The sequence below is a fragment of the Oryctolagus cuniculus genome, chromosome 10, assembly GCF_964237555.1.
Source record: "Oryctolagus cuniculus chromosome 10, mOryCun1.1, whole genome shotgun sequence".
Classification (NCBI taxonomy): Eukaryota; Metazoa; Chordata; class Mammalia; order Lagomorpha; family Leporidae; genus Oryctolagus; species Oryctolagus cuniculus.
In genome coordinates, this window is record NC_091441.1 from 46,075,382 (window position 1) to 46,095,277 (window position 19,896).

Consider the following 19,896-nt stretch of genomic DNA (forward strand, 5'->3'; position numbering starts at 1 on the left):
TAGTTGTCAAGTTGTCTTTGGGTTTCTGATTTCCCTCTGAAATTCTTATGCAGCCAGAGTGGCAAACAGGCTTGAGGTTGCATGCCATTCAGATGGCATATCTGTGTGTGATCTGTGAAGGAATAGCAGGAACCAGGGCATGGCCTCCTGGGCAGGTGATATAAAACCGACCACTTTCCTCTCCAGACATATCCTTGAGATGTCTTACAGCTCAGCCCACTTGACAAGGAGACTGTACTGTGGTTTGAATCAATAGCACCAGCTGGAATTCTACAGGATTTGTTTGAACTTATCTGCATGCCCACATCTCTTTTAGAATCAACTAAGCTGATTCTGTGCCCATAATCCAAGGTACATGGCTCAAGATCTAGAATTTGGCCACTTCTATTATTTTTTGACCTTGGAAATGTGACTAATAAAGATATATTTTTAGTTCATTGACTAATTAAAAGGAATTAGCTATTGAGCATCTGCTGAATATAAGCCAGTGTGCCAGCCACCACCATGGGTGATATCAAGAAGCAAGTGCCTTACAGGTGTTTACAATTTAATTAAGAAACTATGACTGCCCATTCAACAGGAAACAGTTGATGGGGTAGAAAATAACCCACAGGAGGAAAAGACTGGGTTATAGAAAGCTTCTGTGAAGAGGTGAGATTTAAGGTTTATCATCAAGGATAAATATAAGTAAAATGTGCATAGAGTCAAAGAAAAAGTAATGTAATTTCTCTCCCCTGCAAGTGGGAAGACATCTGAGAACCTCAAGTTGATGGGATGGAAGGAGAAGTTAGGGGCCTGTGAAATAAGAAATGGAGGAAAACCTGAAACCTAGGACTAGGAACCACAGATAGGATCTGTCAGAAGCCTCAGTGTTAAAAAGATAGGAAGAAAGGTTTAGAGCAGGCATGAGGCAATAGAATGATGATGGGGGACAGTAAGTCAGGTTAGGAGTAGGGGTAACGTTGGGGGCTGGGATTTGCTGGAGTCTGGATGCTGGAGGTATCTGGACGCTGTGCTGCTCCAAGTGTTCCACACACACAGAATAATGATTTACATAACAGCACACTGGGTCAATAAAAGTCATTGCTCCATTTGAAGGAGATGAGTCCAGGGCATCCAGCTGTCCCAAGCACCACCTAGAAACTCCAAGGGGAGAATCATTGCCATAAGCCATGTGTTATACATGGATTGGGAGTTTCGGTCTTATCATGCCAAGGTCCAGCTCAAAGTGTTTGGTTAAGGCACTTGTCACTGTGACTGCTTATTTTGTTGGACTCTGAGGGCCTTTTCGGAGAAAGATGAGAACAGGTCTGGGTACTGTGTATGGGATGGGGCAACCTGTCCTGACGGGATGTAGAAACCAGGATGAGCAGAGTTGCAGAAGTGGAAGAGAACAAGGCATGCCTGAGAGCAAGGAGCAGAACTACGTTCACTGTGTGGATTATAAAGCCTAACGTGATGAGCCAGAAACAGTTTGGAGTTAGAGCATGGAGGTGAGCCCTGAGAAATCTGTTTTTCCAGTAAGTAAGGACATAAACCTTTCTGGCAACTTAGAGCTGCTGCTAAAGAGGACTCTGCCTCCTGGAGCAGGCGAGCCCATTGCCCCTAGTGTGCCCACGTAAAAGCTCACTGATCATCTGAGGACAGGGCTCTGTAATTGGCTGGAGTTGGGGATCCATGACCTTCAAAATCTCTTCCAATAACAAGTCTTTAACAAGGACTCATTGAGAATTCTGAGTGATAGCATGACAGCGTGAAAATCAGGAAGACTGAGCCAGGAGAAAGATGTAGGCTGGAGGAGGAAAAGCCACAGGCTGCGTGGTCACTGGGGAAGCTAACATCATTTGGTAAGTAGGGTCTAGCCTGTAGGTCAATGTTACCTACAACCATGTCCTCCTGGAGTTATTGCTGGTCCTTGAGCCTCATATGTATTTCCTCTATGAGTGGATATTAAAGGTACAACTTCTATTTTGTGAATGTCTGAATGGATATTAAAAAATACAACTTCTATTTTGTGAGTGCATGCAATTGTTTTCCCATACTCTTCAAAGATATATTGTACCATGATTAATACAAGGAAAACTCATACTTTAAAAGATATACTGCACTGTAATTTATGTAAGTAAAATTCATTTTTAGGGATAAACATATGATTTTTGACAAATATATGCTATCATGCAACCACACTTACACCCTTTTGTGACCACTAGTGACTACTGATTTGTTTTCTGTAATTGCAATTTTACCTAATCTGCAATGTCATATAGATGGAATCAGATGTTAAATAGCCTTGTGAGTTTGGCTTCCTTCAATTAGTATAATGCCTTTTACTATTCATCCATGATACTGCATGCAGCAGCAGACAATTGAATAGATATGCCAGAATTTGTTTATTCATTCACCAATTGGGGAACATTTCAGTTGTTTCCAGTTTTTGTTAATCATTTTATACTTTTTTTTTAAATATAAAAAATGTTATTGAAAAGGCAGAGAATATATCTAATAACTGTAGGTAGTGTTTAGGAAGTGGAATGAGTTGCCCAAGATCCTGGAAATTATGCTGTGAGAGATACACTGCTAAATCAGAATGTAATTATTTAAAAAACCAAACAAACAAGCAACAATAGAGCCATGCCAGGCCACCTCAGTAGGGGTTCTTAACCTGGGATCACCAAATTATTGCCCATGGTTAGGATTCAGGAAATCTGTGATAATGGATAAAAAAAAAATACATGCTTATTTTTACACACCTCTAATTGAACTGCAGCCCTTCCTTACATTATAAATGCTGAAAGCAAATCAGAGTAGTTGGTAGTACCTGTGCCTTTGTCACCAATAGATGTCAGACATTTTCATGTTACATCTAATTGGTAGATATATTTCCCTTTTTTGGGAAATTTTCAAGGTTTTATTTAAACACAAATAAAACGTGCACCCAAGCTGTCTATTCCTTTTCTTTGCTGTGCAGCCTGGCACTGGGGTTGGAAGCTCTGATGGGCAGCTGGGCTGCTCTCTCCTCAATGGCTTTGCGGTTCCTGGAGGGAACACTGTGAGCAGTCTCCGCACAGGAAGGTTTGTGCACATCAGCAGTGCCTCCAGCTCCCTGCCACTGTGGCCTGGGAACTTCACTGGGCAGCGTGGGCTTTGCTTTCTTGTTGTTCCCATAACCAATGTTGGACATCAAGATCTGGTCCTTGAATCTTCTCCACATTTTGTTGTCAAATACCTCCTATGTTCATCACTACTTTGAAACTATGGTAGTTGTTAGACTTGGTGTGAGACTTATAATTAATAGAAATGCATACATTTTACACTATCACAATTTGGAAAACCATTTTAACAAAGGCACTCAATATAATTGATTTTCTTGGTAATTTTCTATATTTAATTTTATATACAATGTAAGAGCCTGGGGAAGGAGACAGAATGGCCCCTAGGCCAGCAGGGCTTGGCTGGAATCTAATGGAATCTAATAGTTTGCATAAAGAAACAAACAGGTAGTCACCCTGGGACTCATTAGTGGTGGAAGGAAATGAAAAGGAAGCTGTAGTGTTGGCTATTTGGGTTGAAGGACTTATAGTCTCAAGGGCAGGACTTTCCCTGGAATAGGAAAGACTTCCCACGGAGACATGCCAGAAAATGAATGTTATTTTGACCTGGGTGAGTGCTGGCTTTCTTAGGAAATATTACTATTGTTGTTTACAGGAATTAGTGTTTGTGAGGCTGGTTACTGAGAGTTCATCTCTGACACTTTTCTGATGAAACTTGGATTCTGAGCCTTCTCAGTCGACTTTGGACATTGATCAGGCCAAGTCATCCAGGTAACACCCCCTATGGAGTGGGCCAGCTGGGCTCCAGTTGGAGACACTGACCTCAGTAAGCACCTGTCCTGCAAAGCCAACAATAGGAAGTGGGGCTGGTGTAGTGCCACTGATGACAGGAGGAAGGGGTGATGCGACAGCCAGGGTCAAGCAGGTGCTGGTGCCAGAGAGACAGGGTACTGAGGAAGATGGAGGGGTCAAACTGATTCTTCAGTTTAGGACCTAAGTTGACTAGAAAGGGTCTTTCTGACAGAGATGTAAAACAGTGAATCAAAATAACCACTGAATAAACAGAAGATATCATTTATGAAGGGGGGATAATTAAGAATTTAAAAGTAGAGGCAAAGGAGGCAAGGCAAGTTGAACTTTAGTTAGATTTCCTTGTAATACTCAATTGCTTTCCTTAAACAAGGTCTTCGGTGTCCTGGACAAATGGATCATGAGAACAGAACAATGGGGAATTCTTAGGTTGCTTGATTTCATTCCTTAGAGATAGAGAAATTTGACTGACTTTTCCAGTTGACAGAGCTGTTAGGGAGCAGAAGAGGTGGGCTAACAAGTCAGGCTTGCTCTTCTTTCCCCACAGATGAAAACTCCTCCCTCTTCTCAAACGTTTCAGCCTTTCTGTTCACTTGTGCACTACCACTTGGATTACTTCTCTGTCGCTTCCTTCCACTGAGTTCCAGACATCTTCAGTTCCATGGAGCCCGAGCTCCCCTCCGTCCTCAACGAGTACCCTCAGTGTTCTTTCTACCTCTTTATCTTAATTGGAATCTAGTTTCTCCCAATAACTGTTCTTCTCCTGGGCTTTCTTGGATGGTGCCAGTTCCCCCATCTGATCAAGAGGCTTTGTCACATCTATTTGGGATTCACTTGCCCTTCCTCCTAGCCCATGTCCCAGTGTCAGTCATTTCTGTGTTTCTCACATTAGGCTCCCTAGAGGTGTTCTGTTCTTCAACTTTTGCTATTTCCCCGATCCTGATGTCCCCCGCCATGTGCATGGGCAGTTCTAGGGAAGGAAGCAATGTGCTATACTGGCTTAAGGGGAAAGTGACAGAATTATCTTGATCATGCCCCCCAGAATGTACTTAATTTGTGTGCAACTCTCATTGCAGCTCATTAATTCTTGTATCCAAACTTACTGACTTCTTGTTGCATCCCCACTTATTTTTAAAGACTTGAGTTAAACATTTAACCTTCATTCTTTTGTGGACTAGTCCTTGATCCTCTTTCTTCTTTTTTCCCTCCTTTCAAGAGGGTCCATTATTTCTTCTAGACCACCCCCACTATCTTTCATCTTTCAAGACTTTGACCTTGATCTGCCTTTTTCTAAGATCATCCATTATCGACTCATCATTGTACTTTTACCTCTTCTGTCTATGCCTTCCTTCCTCTTAATTCAGCTCCTCTTCATCTTTCTACTACCTTTGACATATATTCTTTCTCTTGTTTCTATCACTTCTGGAAGCCAGTCTGCCTAGCGACTTCTCCTGCCTGAAGATGCACAGCAGTGGTGCCAGTCTGGTTTCCCTGCCCCTTTCCCTTGCAGGTCCTGTTCGACCTCGAGGGTACCAGTTTCTTATCATCATCAGTTCCCAAGGACTCTGTCAGTCTTCTACCTGGACCCCTCACTCAAACAGCTGCTCTCTAACCTCTGTGTAGAGACATCTATCTCTGTTCATTCTGGCCTTGCCTTGCCCTCTGAATCTTGCAGCTCTCTCATACATGTAGAATGCCTCCAGCTCAACATGTCTAAACCTGAAGTCTGCATTTCTGCATCCCCTCAGAATTTCTACCCTTGACCCCGTCACTCTTTGTCTAAGTGGAATTCTTGCTCTCCTTGTGAGTCAGGACCAGAACTTCAGGTGTTTTGTTGAATTGTACTTCTCTCTAGCACAAGACTATGGAAAGTACTATTTCTGCTTCCAAAATATTTCTCTCATTTGGTACTTTCCGTTTCCACGGCTCCAGTGAGTCTAAACCTTCATTGTTAATCGTGCAACCTTTTGCAATTTTGTCCTTGCTGATCTCCTTACTGCTAATCTATTTTCCATATAATCTTTTCTATAAGCTACTGCCAAATTAATCTTCTTAATGCATACTTCTGATTACATCACATCTCTCTTCAAAAGCTTTTTCTCACTCCCCATGGCCAGCCAAATGAAGTCTAATGCCCTTTGTCTGACATTCAAAGATAGCTATGACTTGGTTCTACTCCACCCTCAGTTATTGCTGTAGTTCTTCAAGCTCTAGCTGCACCTGGACAATCCTGTGACAGACCACCCTCCTACGCATGCCCCTCCTCATTCACTCCCCCTCAAGCATCAGCAAAATTATGATGAGGACAACAGTCTAAGAGAGAAAAGGCCAGGTGACAAATAGTTATGGAAGTACAAATAAGAGATTCTGTTGACATCAGGAATGGAGAGTAGGTGACAGAAAGAGCTAAGAATGACTTGAGGAAATATTTTATTTAGTTTGGAAAGATGTTTGGAAATAAAATCAATAGCTTACATGGGGGTACTTCAAAAAGTTTGTGGAGCATAGGAGGGGTCTTCGAAATGTCATGAAAATGTATATTATGAAAAAACTATGCATGGATTTCAAAATTTCCTTGCATCAAAATAAAGTTATCCTTTAATTATATTTTTCCACAAACTATTACAAATACCCCTGTAGTTAGAAATATTAAAAAAAATCTCATTTTGGACGTGTTAAGTTTGGAGGGTTGATATACAGGCATGTGTGTCTAGAAGAAGGCTGGAAATGAAAGCCTGAGCGATGAGGCTTGGATGAAACCGGGCTGGGGCGTGGAGATTCAGGGTCATGAGCATGTGAGTTGGACTCCAGCACTTAGGGGTCACCAGCAGACTTTAGTGACAAAAAGTCCAAGGATACAACCCTGGGGCAAACCAACATTGGTCAGTGACAAAAGCAAGAGAAGTTCAAAACAGAGGTTTTCCTTAGGCAGAAGCCAGAAGTGCTTTGTACCTTCCTTCGACAGTTATGCCATGAAATCAGAGTTGTTTGTTTCTGTTTTGTAGCATTAATACCTCAACAGCATAGGAATTGCCTTGTTGCTCTTACAGCCACAGTACATAGTGCAGGTGTGGCACACAGGGATAGCCTGACTAATGCTTCCTGAATGATTCAGTTAAAGATGGAGTCATCTCCAGTGCAGCTGGGTTTTGCCTTCTGTCTCAGTGAGCCAACACTTGTATTGCCCTCTGCATCTGACTTCAGGTGTTTCTGATCAGAGCTCAACGATTTCACTGCTTTCCTATGATCTGAATCGCAAGTGCAAGACTGAGGCAGACTGACTCTGAGCCCCAGGCTCCTCATTCCATCCCTGGATGATGCCTTCATCTTTCTGCCTGCTCACCTATGCTCACCTCCCATCATCACCCAAGTCATTTTCCATAAGCTCTGTATTTGCCTGAGGGTTCCTTTCTTCATCTTTGAGTCCAGACTCAAATTCAAAACTCCTTTATTGTAGTTCAGCAGGGTAGGCAGAAGCTTTTCCCTTGGACATTTAATAGTCTTTAAAACACACATTGTAGAAGACAAATTTACCTAATGTACTTACCCCAGAACAGATTTAGACACTGAACAAAATTCTTTATTCGGAGTTTTTAGGTGTATCTCTGTGTCTTTGGGGTCAGGAGAGCAACTTCTTTCTTCTTCCTAACCACATATTCTGTAAGTGTGAGTCTCAGACCAAGAGTGTCAGCCTTTCCTAAGAACTTTCTAGATACATAAATCCTAGAGTTCTGCCCAAGACACACTGAAACTGTGGAGTGGGGCCCAGCCCTCTGTTTTAACAAGCCCTCTGGCTGATGCTGATACTAAAGTTTTAAAGTAATTTTCTTAGATAAAATTAAGGTTTAGTGAGGTTGGGTCATGGAATTTGGAGTCTGATTTATTTGGAAGGTTTACTTCCTCCTAGCTAGGTAAACTTGATGTAGTCATATCCCTCTCTAGACAATTTTAAAAAAGTATAAGTTAAGTGATCTCAAATTGTAGTTGTATTTTCTATGGTTCTGCTGATACTTTTAAATACAATGATGAAAAATTCCTATGGTGTTAGCAGGACAGAGAATCAGTGTGAGCTGGGGACATTAAAGAGGCTGGGACAACTGGTGACCAACTACATGGCTACCTTTGATTCCATCCAACCTTGCTCGGAAATAGATTCATTTGGCCAGGCACCTATAAGGCAAACAGGAAACTACTTGCTGCCCTTAATCAGGTGTCAAAATTTTGCACTGGGAGAACCAAAGCTAATGACCTCTCACATGTAAGTTCAGGGAATCAGAGTCTCTCCAAGCTGCATAGAAAACACTATTTGCAGATATTAGTAGCTTAGGAAGGTTGTTGGTCAGACAATGATCAACCTAAATTTCAACAAGCAAAAGAATTAACCAAATAGTGGCTTAGTGCTACTGAGTTTTAGTTACTTATGAATTCAGCAGAGGAGCTTGTTCATTGTACTCTCAGCTTGAAGAGTTTAAATTACAAGGTCACTCTGAAAAAGAGTGCTGATTCTTCCGGAGAAGTAAACCATGTCATTAGTGGCTTGTGTAGTCAATACAATTCCTTTGGAACACAATTCAGCCTTGATTCTTTTAATACATATTCATGCCAACACTGTAATTCTTCAGTTGGAACAAATGCTTGCATCAAACACAAAAATAATTTATCCATAGCTTTATTTGAGTCACGTATAACCCCACTGGCTGTCTTCTACTCCTTAGTTCTGAGAATCATTCTAAAGTCATCATGAAGATTAGTGCTGTTGCTGGTAGATTTGGATTAGTGGTTTTCCTAACAGCACAGTTGCAGTCAGCCCACATCATTCACAGTCTCTTATCACCATTCTTGTGGGTGCTCTGGGGCTAAAGCCAGCTCCTGGGACAGGTAAACTGTCCCATCTTGCATTGTGTGTGCTCATTCCCTGGAGTCCTTCACTGACTTAGCCTCCATCTGGAGCCCTCCAGGGCAATAGATGCAACGGATACATTTGTACTTGAAACTCCACATGGTGACTCAGTGCCTATTTTTAAAGAAGGTTACACACATGAGTATGTGGAACACAACTGTGCAGATGTGATTTTTGAAATCTCTTGTGTCAGTTGAGGGAATATTGATTAAGAAACTCGGCTGGGAATTGCTGTAAAGGGCGTAGTATGCACTTTTGGTGCCACTACTCTTTTGAAGCTTTCCAAACATCTCCTGACTTCCTTGGTGTAGGGCCATATGCAAATCTGTCCACACCCACTGTGGCTGTAAGTGAGGACTGCTAGGCAGAGAAGTAAGATTTCACTTGAGAGGCAATGTAGTGTCACGGAAAAATGCACGCGCTTCGAATTTTCCAAAAATCTTGGTTTGAGTCTGACTTGCTAAATTCTAGCTGAGTTTATCATATAATCTATGAGGCTTGGTGCCCTTTGTTAAGTAGTGACAAAAATGCATCTGCCTGTGAGAAAGGATTGAATGATATAATGAGTAAGAAGTATGACACCATTTATGGTCCACAGTAATTCATAAGTGTCAGGCCGGTCAGGTAGAGGTGGCTGGGGGAAGTTGACTTATCTTTTTAGTTCAGCAGTTTAATATTTGGCTCTGTTTGTTGTGGATACTCTATCGAAAATGTTGTTAGCTCTTGACTGCCTGGTTCCAGACCCCAATTTTGGGGGAGAGTAATCAGTTTATTCTGACTCAATTTAAGAATCATTTCATTTTTTTTTCCTCGACTCCAAATACCATAAAAATAAAATACATAAACCCATTAGACTATTGGTTAACCTGGTAGTTGCCCCTTCATTGATGAAGCATGTAGAAACATAGGGTGATCATTGGAGCATTCACATGATGCCCCCATTTATTTCCATGGGATTCACCATGCCAGTTCAGTATCACTGCAGAGAGTTTGTGAAAATGAAGATAGTGAATAAGGTCAAGGAGAGAGAGAGGTTGTATCTATTAATACTCTGAAATATGATGAAGCTTATATCTCACCTTTCCTAGCCATGCAAGGGTGAGACTGAATAATCTGCTCTGGAGAGAGAGAAGCATTGGATCTGGGCCTTGTCTATTGTAAGGTGAAACAGAACTGTTTAAACCATATTTCTAGATTGTGTGTGATTCCACCTCCTCGCAAACGGGTCAAGGATGACAGTTACATCAGTAGCATTTAAACTTTGCCCTAAACTTTGAGCTTCTGTGAATTCAGAAGCTCAAATTGGCAGACTCAGTGACTGTGTTTGCGAGTGGGGAGATCCGACTGGACAGCACTTAGTCTCATGCCACTCTCTGAACAGAGAGAACAGCCTTTTGTGTAGGCGTCGGTTCCACCCTTTTCTAATATGGCGTGGGCATTTTTTTAACTCTAACAATTCCTAGGACCTGCTATCTACTGTCTATTGTTTCTATTGCTTAAAAAAAACAAATCTATGACAAAATTAATAGAAAGTAAGCAGTGGTTACATGTTTTATAAGTCATGTGTTGTGTGTGCTTGAGAAATGGTAACCCATTTCTGGATGAATATCAACTTCAGATCACTCTCAATGCTTAGGTCAAGGATTGGCAGGCTATTGGCCATACCCATGTGCCCCCCAGATAGTGAACAAGAGCAGTATGGTCTTCAGTATTGGTCCTGAAGGGGAAGTGCTTGAGGTTCTTGTAGTCAGTGTTTGCAATCATAACAGCACGGTCCCAGGAGGGATCAATGAGTCAGTCAATGCCAATCTTGAGGGTGAAGTTCAGTACTAGGTGTTGGCTGCAAGGGAAGTTTCTAGCATAACCTTGTGGTTGAGCAACTGAAACTTCCTGTTAAAAGAGTGTGTCAGGAGGCAGGTTTATACACCTGAAACCAGAGGCACATAATAAAGTGTTTGGTTGGTGACTCAGACTGAAATTGTCCAGCACATTTGGGAAAACACAGATGTCAATGTTGGACTGTGGCATTGAAGAAGACTGTGGAGGAGAGGTTGTGCTGGGGCTTATAGAATACCAAAAGATTCAAAGGCCCTAAATGAAGGAGGGAGAAGGAAGGAGGCATTCTCTCACTGGAAATTTCATGATTCTACCTAACTAGAGCCTATTTTCACTTTTCTGCTTTCTCTCTCTCTCCTCTTCTCTCAATTTCCTACCTCTCTTTTATGGCTTGGGGAGAAGTGTAGAGCAGGAAGCTCTTCCTCACAAGAATGTATTGAATCTGGTGTGAAGTAATCCAGCTTCTGATGGGAGAATTGGTCAAAGTGGGCTCCTGGGCCCTCGGGACCATCTAGGACCCAACATCTGTAGGATCACTGCTCAGTTTTTAGAATTTTGGGCACAGTTGTTCTGGACACCTCATCTGGACCTCTCTGCTAGATGCTTCCCAGTCTTGCCCTTGCAGCATTGCAGTGGGTGCTGTCTGAGCATCTTTTTAGAGTGGATCAGAAATCACATTGAGACTGGGCTCTGACCTGGGCCCATGGGAGGAGGCTGGACGGTGCCTGTTGTCCTTGCCCATTCCTCTTCCAGCCTGGAAGGGAGGCTCTTTGCTTCCTCTTGTGGTCGTATGCCCAGTACCATGACTGAAGTGGAATGTGCTTGGGAGCCCAGAGCTAGAGGTAAATAAGAAGGATCGTTGGGACCCTGGTACACCATTTTGGTTGGATTCTTGGCTGAGATTTGACATTCAAAGCCACTGATTTTATGTCCCTTTCTGGGAAAGCAGAATAAAAAAAATAGTGTGAATAAGGTTGGGGATTATCTGGGGATTTCAAAATGATTGATTCTCTTTAAGAAGGATAATCTAAACTTGAATGTATAAAGTTTGTAATTTCAAGTCTTACGCAGGCTGAAGGGGGCCAAACTGGGTGTGTGAAATCCAACAAACACAATGGAAATGATGTATACACAGGAGGCTGTGTGTCTCCATTAGAACTCTTAAAAATTGGTCTTCTAGTTTCTTACCTCAAGGGCCGGAGCAGTTGGGTCTGTAGGGAATCCAGGGGGAAAAGCTCTCAAAAAACACTCCTGTATATACAGAGAACAGATTCTTCCTTCAGTGCCACCTTGCCGGACTGTCACTGTGGTTGTGAACCTTGTTGGATGTTTACATCTCTGTTTACCACTGATACTTCACATTTAATTAGCAGAATTCACTGTACCCTGTATATCCATGTTGTTACACTATTTCCAGCCTCTCCCTGTCCCATGTGGAAGATAAGCTGGGTCTCCTGCAGGAACATGGGCCATGGGTCACATAGAGCTCTGTTCAAATCCTGTTCTTCCCATCCTCTAGGCGTGTGAAGGATTTTCTGGCTTCTCAAATTTCCCTGTTCCTCTTCTTCAACACTGAAGATTGGTAAGGATCAGTAGAAAAAAGATTCAGAAAGCGGTGATTTGACAGAACCTGATCTCCATCTATTCTTTCCTCTTTTCACTTCAATGTGTCTCAAAAACCTCCTTTTAATGTGTCCCCTTCTTTCAGCTAGACTTAACTCTTTGGTTGCAGAATTACAGACATTTAGAATGCCTGGCTCTGAAGGCAATTTAGTCATCACTATGTACAACCTCTCCACTTCCAGATTAAAAATAGAGGTTCCAAAAGTTTCAGCAGCTGGCATGAAACAATACTTAGCAGTGAGAGCTTGTCATGCACTAGGCATTGCACATTTCATCACTGCAACAACCTTGCGGGGTGGCTACTCTTCTTATACGAATTTTATAGATGAGAAGTAGAAAAACCAGGATGGAGTAGTTTGCTTCCTATACCATCCAAGACTGCACAAATCTTCGGTGAAGAAACCAGGGTTGTGACTAGAACACTAGAAATATGCCTTCTTTTATTTTCCTCTGGGTTGGCAGGTATACTGTCCCCCACAGGGCTCCAAGCCAGACTCAAGCCGGGCTCTTCCTGCAGCTTTATCACCAGTGGCTTGGGCTGCTGCCGTCTGGTGTCACCACCTCACTCTCCAAAGCTTGTCCTGAGGCTCTCAGCTGCTGGGGTCTTGCATTGTGTGCATCCTCATCCTCCATGTAGATTCAGTGTCCCTCTAATTTGCATGAAGATTCCTCTGCCATTTTCTCCCTAACTGTTCCCTGAGATTGCACTCTCTCCATGTTTTTTTTTTTTTTTTTATTTGACAGGTAGAGTTATAGACAGTGAGAGAGAGACAGAGAGAAAGGTCTTCCTTCCTTTGGTTCACTCCCCAAATGGCCGCTATGACTGGCACTGCGCCGATCTGAAGCCAGGAGCCAGGTGCTTCTTCCAGGTCTCCCATGTGGGTGCAGGACCCAAGCACTTGGGCCCTCCACCACTGCCCTCCCAGGCCACAGCAGAGAGCTGGACTGGAAGAGGAGCAGGCAGAACTAGAACCCGGCACCCATATGGGATGCTGGCACCGCAGGTGGAGGATTAACCAAGTGAGCCACGGCGCCGGCCCCTCCATGATTTTTTTTAACTCTCTTCCCCTAGACTGGAGCAGTAAGCGCCCTCCCTATTCTATCTTCTTTGTCTCTCTGTCTCACAGTCATTTGTTTAACCTGGTTCGCTTCACCTACTACAAGCAGAGATTCATCAGTTCTCTGAGCAAGGCTCCCTCCTACAGAGAGGATCAGCCCAGAACATGGAACTGGCATAACTTGGGCTCAGGACCCAAGACCATCCAAGTTCCCCTAGAGTCCCTAGACTTGATTGGACTTAGAGGGTTTATCACGTTAGAACAATCAGCCACTACAGAGCCTTAACCCAGAGAAAGGCCTTATATGGAGGATTCTGGTACATTGCTGGCCATTTAAGGCACTTTGGACATAAGTAAGCGTCTTAGTAACTTCAATTCCATTGTTACTTCTCCTGCAGGTGGCTCAGAAAGGACAGTTTCTCAAAGGCTAACACTCTGCAGTGTAAAAGAGCAACTGCCAGAACAGGTGGGAAAGACCTTACCTTTGGTGCTGGCAGTCGGGGAGAGGTGCAGGGGACCTGATCCTCACATCAACCAAGGGGAAAATACTTGATTACTCATGCTTCCTTCACTGTGTAGGCACTGGGGCTGTGGAAATGGTCACTTTGCTAACCCAGTCCTGCCCCTTTCTCCAAATTGAGGACTGAGACAGGTAAGATTCTCATTTTCTATTTGCCTCTATTTTCACACAGCCACTTCTCTCACCTAAGACTTTTATTTGCCTCAATAAACAAAGAACTCTGCTTGAAAGAACTCCCCTGGATAGCCATATTAATAATGGAAACCTATTTTGTTCCAAGCCATTGGGTTTTTCTTTTTATGATTATTATGTCTTTTCAATTGATTAACTTTAAACAAAAATTAAAATAGAGTCCTGAGGCCACTTGAGTGTTACTTTCTTAGGTGATACAATGAAACCACTCCTTTGTTCAGTTGCTAACATTGAAAATAAAGGATGAAATTGGGGTGGGTGAAGGCAAACATTAAACAAGGCTAGTGTTAGAGATGACAGAGTCCAGAGACACACACTCTGTCCAACCAGCCAGGTGTGGAAAGGCACTCACATATGTGTCTTCATATTAACTGGGTGTCTCGGTGCAGTTTAGTACTTGGAAACACAGACATAATAGAATGCAAGCAGAAATCAAGTAATGAGTGGGCACCAGGGTTGAGGTGGGCAGCCCTGGTGTGGGGGTAGCACTTGGAGCAGCCGCATGTTGATTCCTGGGGCAGAGCTGCCAACCCTTGCAGACTTAACTTGCAGAGGTTACTGCCCTGCAGCACAGTCAAGTTCAGGTGCTGGATGGTGAAATGCTTTTTGGCAGGAAGAACTTTGCTTTTGTCTGCCTAATTAAAGCTGTTGGAATAATTTGTGTACAAGTGTATTTCATGTCAGTGCTCAAGCAGGTCTAAGGTTCCCAACCAAGAATGCTGAACAAAATTCATGCACCAGGGTTTGCTTACTTTTTACTATGAAGCATAATTATGCACAAACTGAAGACCAATTGGAAGATTTCATCATAAATATCATACCTATATTCCTTAACTCATAAATATTCTTAAAAATAATCGCTGAGTTTAGTTTTGAAATAGATAGCAATGAAATTCTTACCTGTGCCTACTTCAGAAATTCAATGAAATTCTCCATTTTGAAAATGAATGACAGCATCTGGCATGTTACTATTGGATAAAAAGGATTTGTCAAATGCGTTGTCCATTGACAATGTTTCAGCATTGCTGCACTAATGGCCGCAGAAGACCTACAGGTAAATAAAAACCTGGTCAGAGAAGACACGGAAGAGGTGTCTGTGTCTCTAATGAACTTGACACTCTTCTTTCACTAGGGGTTGATTTCCTCTGATATCACACCTGATTTTTGCACTTCCTTCTTTTTGTATATACACATTCAACTCTAAGGAATTTCATAGGGGAAAATGCACGTATGGAGAAAAATTCCCTTGAAGCTTTGTTACACATAACCCTATGGATCAAGCCATATGTGGTCTCCATTCATTTGTGTGTGTGTATGTGTGTGTGCGCATGCGCTCCCATAGGCGGAATTGGGTGAGACAGCTTGGTGCACATGGGATTGTCCCAGCTTGGTGGTATCAAGGCCCGGACATATGGTTATGTGGGGTGCTTGGATCTTGTGGATGGGAAATGGAATTCAAATTCTAAAGGACAGCAAAAGTCAAAGTTGTATGAATACATGCAAGGCCTGATGATTAATCCTTAGCAGAAGCCAAAACTCAAGCCAAATATCCTGCAAGAGAAAGGAGCAAAGCCAGGAGTTGGCAGAAACTGCAAGGGAGCAGGAGAGGCGGCAGAGGAAAGCACTGGACGCCGTGCTGACCAGCTGGGTTTTCATGTGACCCTGGGTGGGCTTGCAGGATGTGTTAGTTTAGTTCAAGGAGCTGCTAAAGGGCAACAAATTCCTTGCAGGACAGGAGATGTTAAAAGTGTCTCATGCCTAAGTGTCAGTCTGTATCATCAGACCTTGGATGTATTCATCCATTGCTAAGCTTTTCAAAGGGATCTCCCAGGGTGAGGCCCCGTGGGCCTGGGTGATCTTCGCCTCAGGAGCTTGGCAAGCTGCTCCAGCGCTTTCTACAGTGTTTGATGTCCTGGGAGTCCTCAGGCTGTTCCTCCAGCTTCTCCTTCTATAGCTTTCCTGCACCAGTGGGGCAGCGCTGGGCTCAGGGGAGGCCCCTTCAGAGGTGCTGCCCTCCTGGCCCTGCCTCGCCCTGGGAGGTCCCCAGGCTGCCTTGAGACAAGAGGACCGCCCAAGCTGCAGTGCACAGGGCGACATCCCTCCTCAGAGGTCACGTGGCAGTGGCCTGCGGTAAGCCCAGGTTCCAGCCCACTGGGAGGACCTTGGAAGCTCAGCCAGGTTCAAGGGGCACCCCAGCCTGGTGCCGCCATCCCTCCTGGTCCATTGCAGCCACCAGGGGCCAGGTGTTCCGCCATGGAGCAGGAGGGCACCCCAAGCCAGGGACCTGGTGAAATGAGCGCTAGCCCAGGACTGCTAAGAGCCTCTCCCCTCTGACTTTCTTCTGTGGACCGAGGTTAAGCCATAAGGTAGGGTCTTGCCATCAGAGAGTGCCGGAAAGTCAGCAACTGCCATTTTCTGCTTTTATCAGCCAGAAAGGAAGAAGGTCCAAAGCAAGTGCAGTGGTGAGGGCACAGGACAGTGCTGGTCACAGCAGCTTACGGCTCTGCGATCCTCAAGGTCTCCTTTAGGAAAAACCAACTTTGGGCCCTGGTTGTGGCTTAGTGTATAAAGTTATTGTCTGTGATGCCACCACTCCATATGGATGCTGGTTTGGTCCCAGCTGCTCCACTTCTGATACAACTGCCTGCTAATGGCTTGGGAAAGCAAAGGAAGATGGCCCAAGTATTGCATGACCCAGCCTCAGCTGTTGCAGCCATCTGGGGAATGAAGCAGTGGGTGGAAGATCTCCCTCCCTCTCTCTCTGTAACTCTGACTGTCAAATAATCAAAATAAAAATCAAGTTCCACCACACTGTAATTTCACAATCCAGCCAGCCTTTTCAATTGCTCTCCATTGAAGCTGAAAGAACAACTGTTGACTCCCCAGAATGAATCTTGAAAATCGTTAAGCAGGAGACAAGCAGGAAGTTGGTGTTTCTTTGCCTGCTCTCTCCTATATCCTGCCGCTTTGGGGGAAATCACTGGAGATGGCAGGACCTGTTGAGAACTCTTACTAAAGAATAAGGTTTTGGGGAGAAAGGTTGGTGTCAGCAATAGAGCAGATGGAAGTTATGAATTACATTGTCCATCAGAGATTGTCACATGCCAGCTATGGTAACAAATGTTCAGTCCGTGAAATGAATTTTAGATAGACAATATCAGGTCCACTTTCAGAGTCGGATTTTCTCATGGCTTGCTCTGATGCTTTTGGGTCCTGCTATGTGTGCATGTGTCTAATATCTTTAAGATTGCTCTGTAAAAAAAAATTAAAAATTTTTAAAAACTGCACTGTAGAGGCTGGCATTGTGGCATAGTATGTTAAGTCTCCAACTGCGTTGCTGGCATCCGATATGGGCACTGATTCAAGACACAGGTGCTCCACTTCCAATCCAGCACCCTGCTAATGCACCTGGGAAATAATGGGAGGATAGCCCAAGTGCTTGTTCCCTTGCACCCGCATGGGAGGTCTAGAAGAAGGTCCAAGCTCCTGGCTTCCGCCTGGCTCAGCCTCAGCCATTGCAAGCCATCTGGGGAGTGAACCAGTGTCTGGACGATCTCTCCTCCCCCTCCCTGAAACTCTGCCTTTCAAATAAATAAAAAAATAAATCTTTTTAAAAGAGGACTGCCCCAAAGCAGGATTAAGATTCATGTAAAATGTGTTGGATCATGCTATAGTCAGCTTTGACTGTGTTAGGAACTAACAAAAATCAAATCTGGAGAAATGTCTGTGTGAATTCACTGCGCTATCAAGTCACTAAAAGAAGACTAAGAAAAATCTTAAGATGGATACCTCCTTAATGAAGAGTGCCAGGAGAAGTTAGTTTGCAACAGTATCGAGAGAGATTCCAGCCAGACTGCAGAAGCACTTCCTGAACCAGAAGCTGTGAGTGGTAGCGGCCCCGCCCCTGCGTTCACAGGCTGAGAGGTGGCTCCCAGCGGGAGGATAAGGCAGGTTGACCCCAAGCTTGTTCCAGCTCTCTTTGGCACTGTGAATGTATTTCCCTCACTTATTGCAGATCACTGCTATTTTTCCACTTGTGAAAGTCAGCCCTTGACAATTTCTTTGTAGGCTTCAAAGCCTTCCATGAATGATCTCTGTTCTCATGGGCTGGTGTGGACATCTGTACAGAAAGAAAACTCGGGCGCTGCAGAGGCTACAGATAGGGTTCAAGGTCTCGATATGATTCAGAGATTGAGGAAGCTGGGGTCTCTACCCAGCCCAGAATTTTTTTTTTTAAGATCATAGAAACCAAATGAACGAAGAAAGCTTGTTTTTCACTGAAGGGAAAAATCCACAAACCAATAGTAACTTGGCCTGACCTTTACTGCCCCTGTAGGCCTCAGAGCTGTTGGCTCTACCTTGTAATAACCCTGATCTTTCCACTAAAAAGGAATGCTAATCAGCCTGGCTTTGTCAACCTTCATTTGTTTCCCTGTTGCTAAGTGATAGCTAAAGATTACAGGCCAGTGGAAATTTCTACTTGGCACTTTTGTTTGCAATGATGAAAAATAGTTTGGGGTATTTGAAGAAATCATTTACTGGGCCTTTGGCACCATTTTTTATGCTTTTGAAAATATTTATTTGACAGGTAGTTATAGACAGTGAGAGAGAGAGACAGAGAGAAAGGTCTTCCTTGCGTTGCTTCACCCCCCAAATGGCTGCCACGGCTGGCGCTAAGCCGATCCAAAGCCAGGAACCAGGTGCTTCCTCCTGGTCTCCCATATGGGTGCAGGGGCCCAAGCACCTGCGCCATCCTCCACAGCACTCCCGGGCCACAGCAGAGAACTGGACTTGAAGAGGGGCAACCCGGACTAGAACCTGGTGCCCATATGGGATGCCGGTGCCGCAGGCAGAGGATTAACCAAGTGAGCCACGGCGCCGGCCCTGGCACCATTTTTTTTTAAGAGTCCCTCTTGATGGCCCAAGTGTTTGGGTCCTGCACCCGCATGGGAGACCAAGAGGAAGCACCTGGCTCCTGGCTTCTGATTGGCGCAGCGTGCCGGCCGTAGCGGCTATTTAGGGGGTGAACCAACGGAAAGGAAGACCTTTCTCTCTGTCTCTCTCTCTCACTAACTCTGCCTGTCAAAAAAAAAAAAAAAAAAGAGTCCCTCTCTGTCCCAGCAGTCCACAGATTGGAAGAAGCAATAACCAAACCATTTGCAGAGATGCAAAGGGCCCTTCCTGCCATTATCTGTTGAGCTAGGGCTAAATGTTCTTTTACAGGCATGGGACAAATCATTATCTTTGCATACTGCATAACTTCTTCAACCCTAACATGGGGTGAAATGGTAGAGTTTATCACTAGGACTGTTGGTGAGGATAAAACAGGTGACGGAATGAGAAGGGCTTAGCATAGTGCCACCCACAGAAAGCGCTCAGCATATATTGGATACTGGATACCATTATTATTATTGTCATCACCACCATTGTTGTGGGTGAGATTTTCTCTATGATTCAGAGGATTATTATTCTAAAGGAAGTACACATTTATTTTCCTTTCTTAAGTAATGCCTGCAGTACAACACTTTTTATAGCTATTTTTATTTATTTGAAAGGCAGAGAGATACAGACAGAAAGATAGGATGAAGATCTACCATCCTCCAGTTCACTCCCCAAATGCTGACAACAGCTGGGTCTGGACCAGGCCAAAGCCAGGCGCCTGGAACTCCGACCATGTTTCCTATATGAATGTCAGGGACCTATGTACTTGAGCCATTACCAGCTGCCTCTTAGAATGCATATTAGTAGAAAGCTGAAATTAGGAGAAGAGTCAGGACTGAAACCCAGAATTCTGATATAGGACGTAGGTTTACCAAGTGACCTCTTAACTGCTGCACCAAATGCCCATGTGAGTACGATTTTTAACCAGGGTGAGAGCTATTGAGTAATGAAGGCCACTGTGTCTTA

The 19,896-nt window shown here is 43.9% G+C and overlaps 1 long non-coding RNA gene across 8 annotated transcripts in view; it reads left to right on the forward strand.

Annotated features, from left to right (window-relative positions):
- Positions 1–1,499: 1,499 nt before the first annotated feature.
- Positions 1,500–19,896, forward strand: part of LOC103349317 (uncharacterized) — a 30,242-nt gene continuing 11,845 nt past the window's right edge. For 3 of the 8 annotated variants that reach the window (XR_011379186.1, XR_011379191.1, XR_011379187.1), the window contains exons 1-4: positions 1,500–1,847; positions 3,706–3,821; positions 13,676–13,743; positions 13,857–13,929. This is a non-coding gene — a long non-coding RNA (uncharacterized lncRNA). Of the gene's footprint in view, positions 1,848–3,705; positions 3,822–13,675; positions 13,930–14,904; positions 19,891–19,896 lie in introns of those variants that run through there. The other 5 variants (XR_007921491.2, XR_011379189.1, XR_007921493.2 and 2 more) reach the window with 3 other exon arrangements.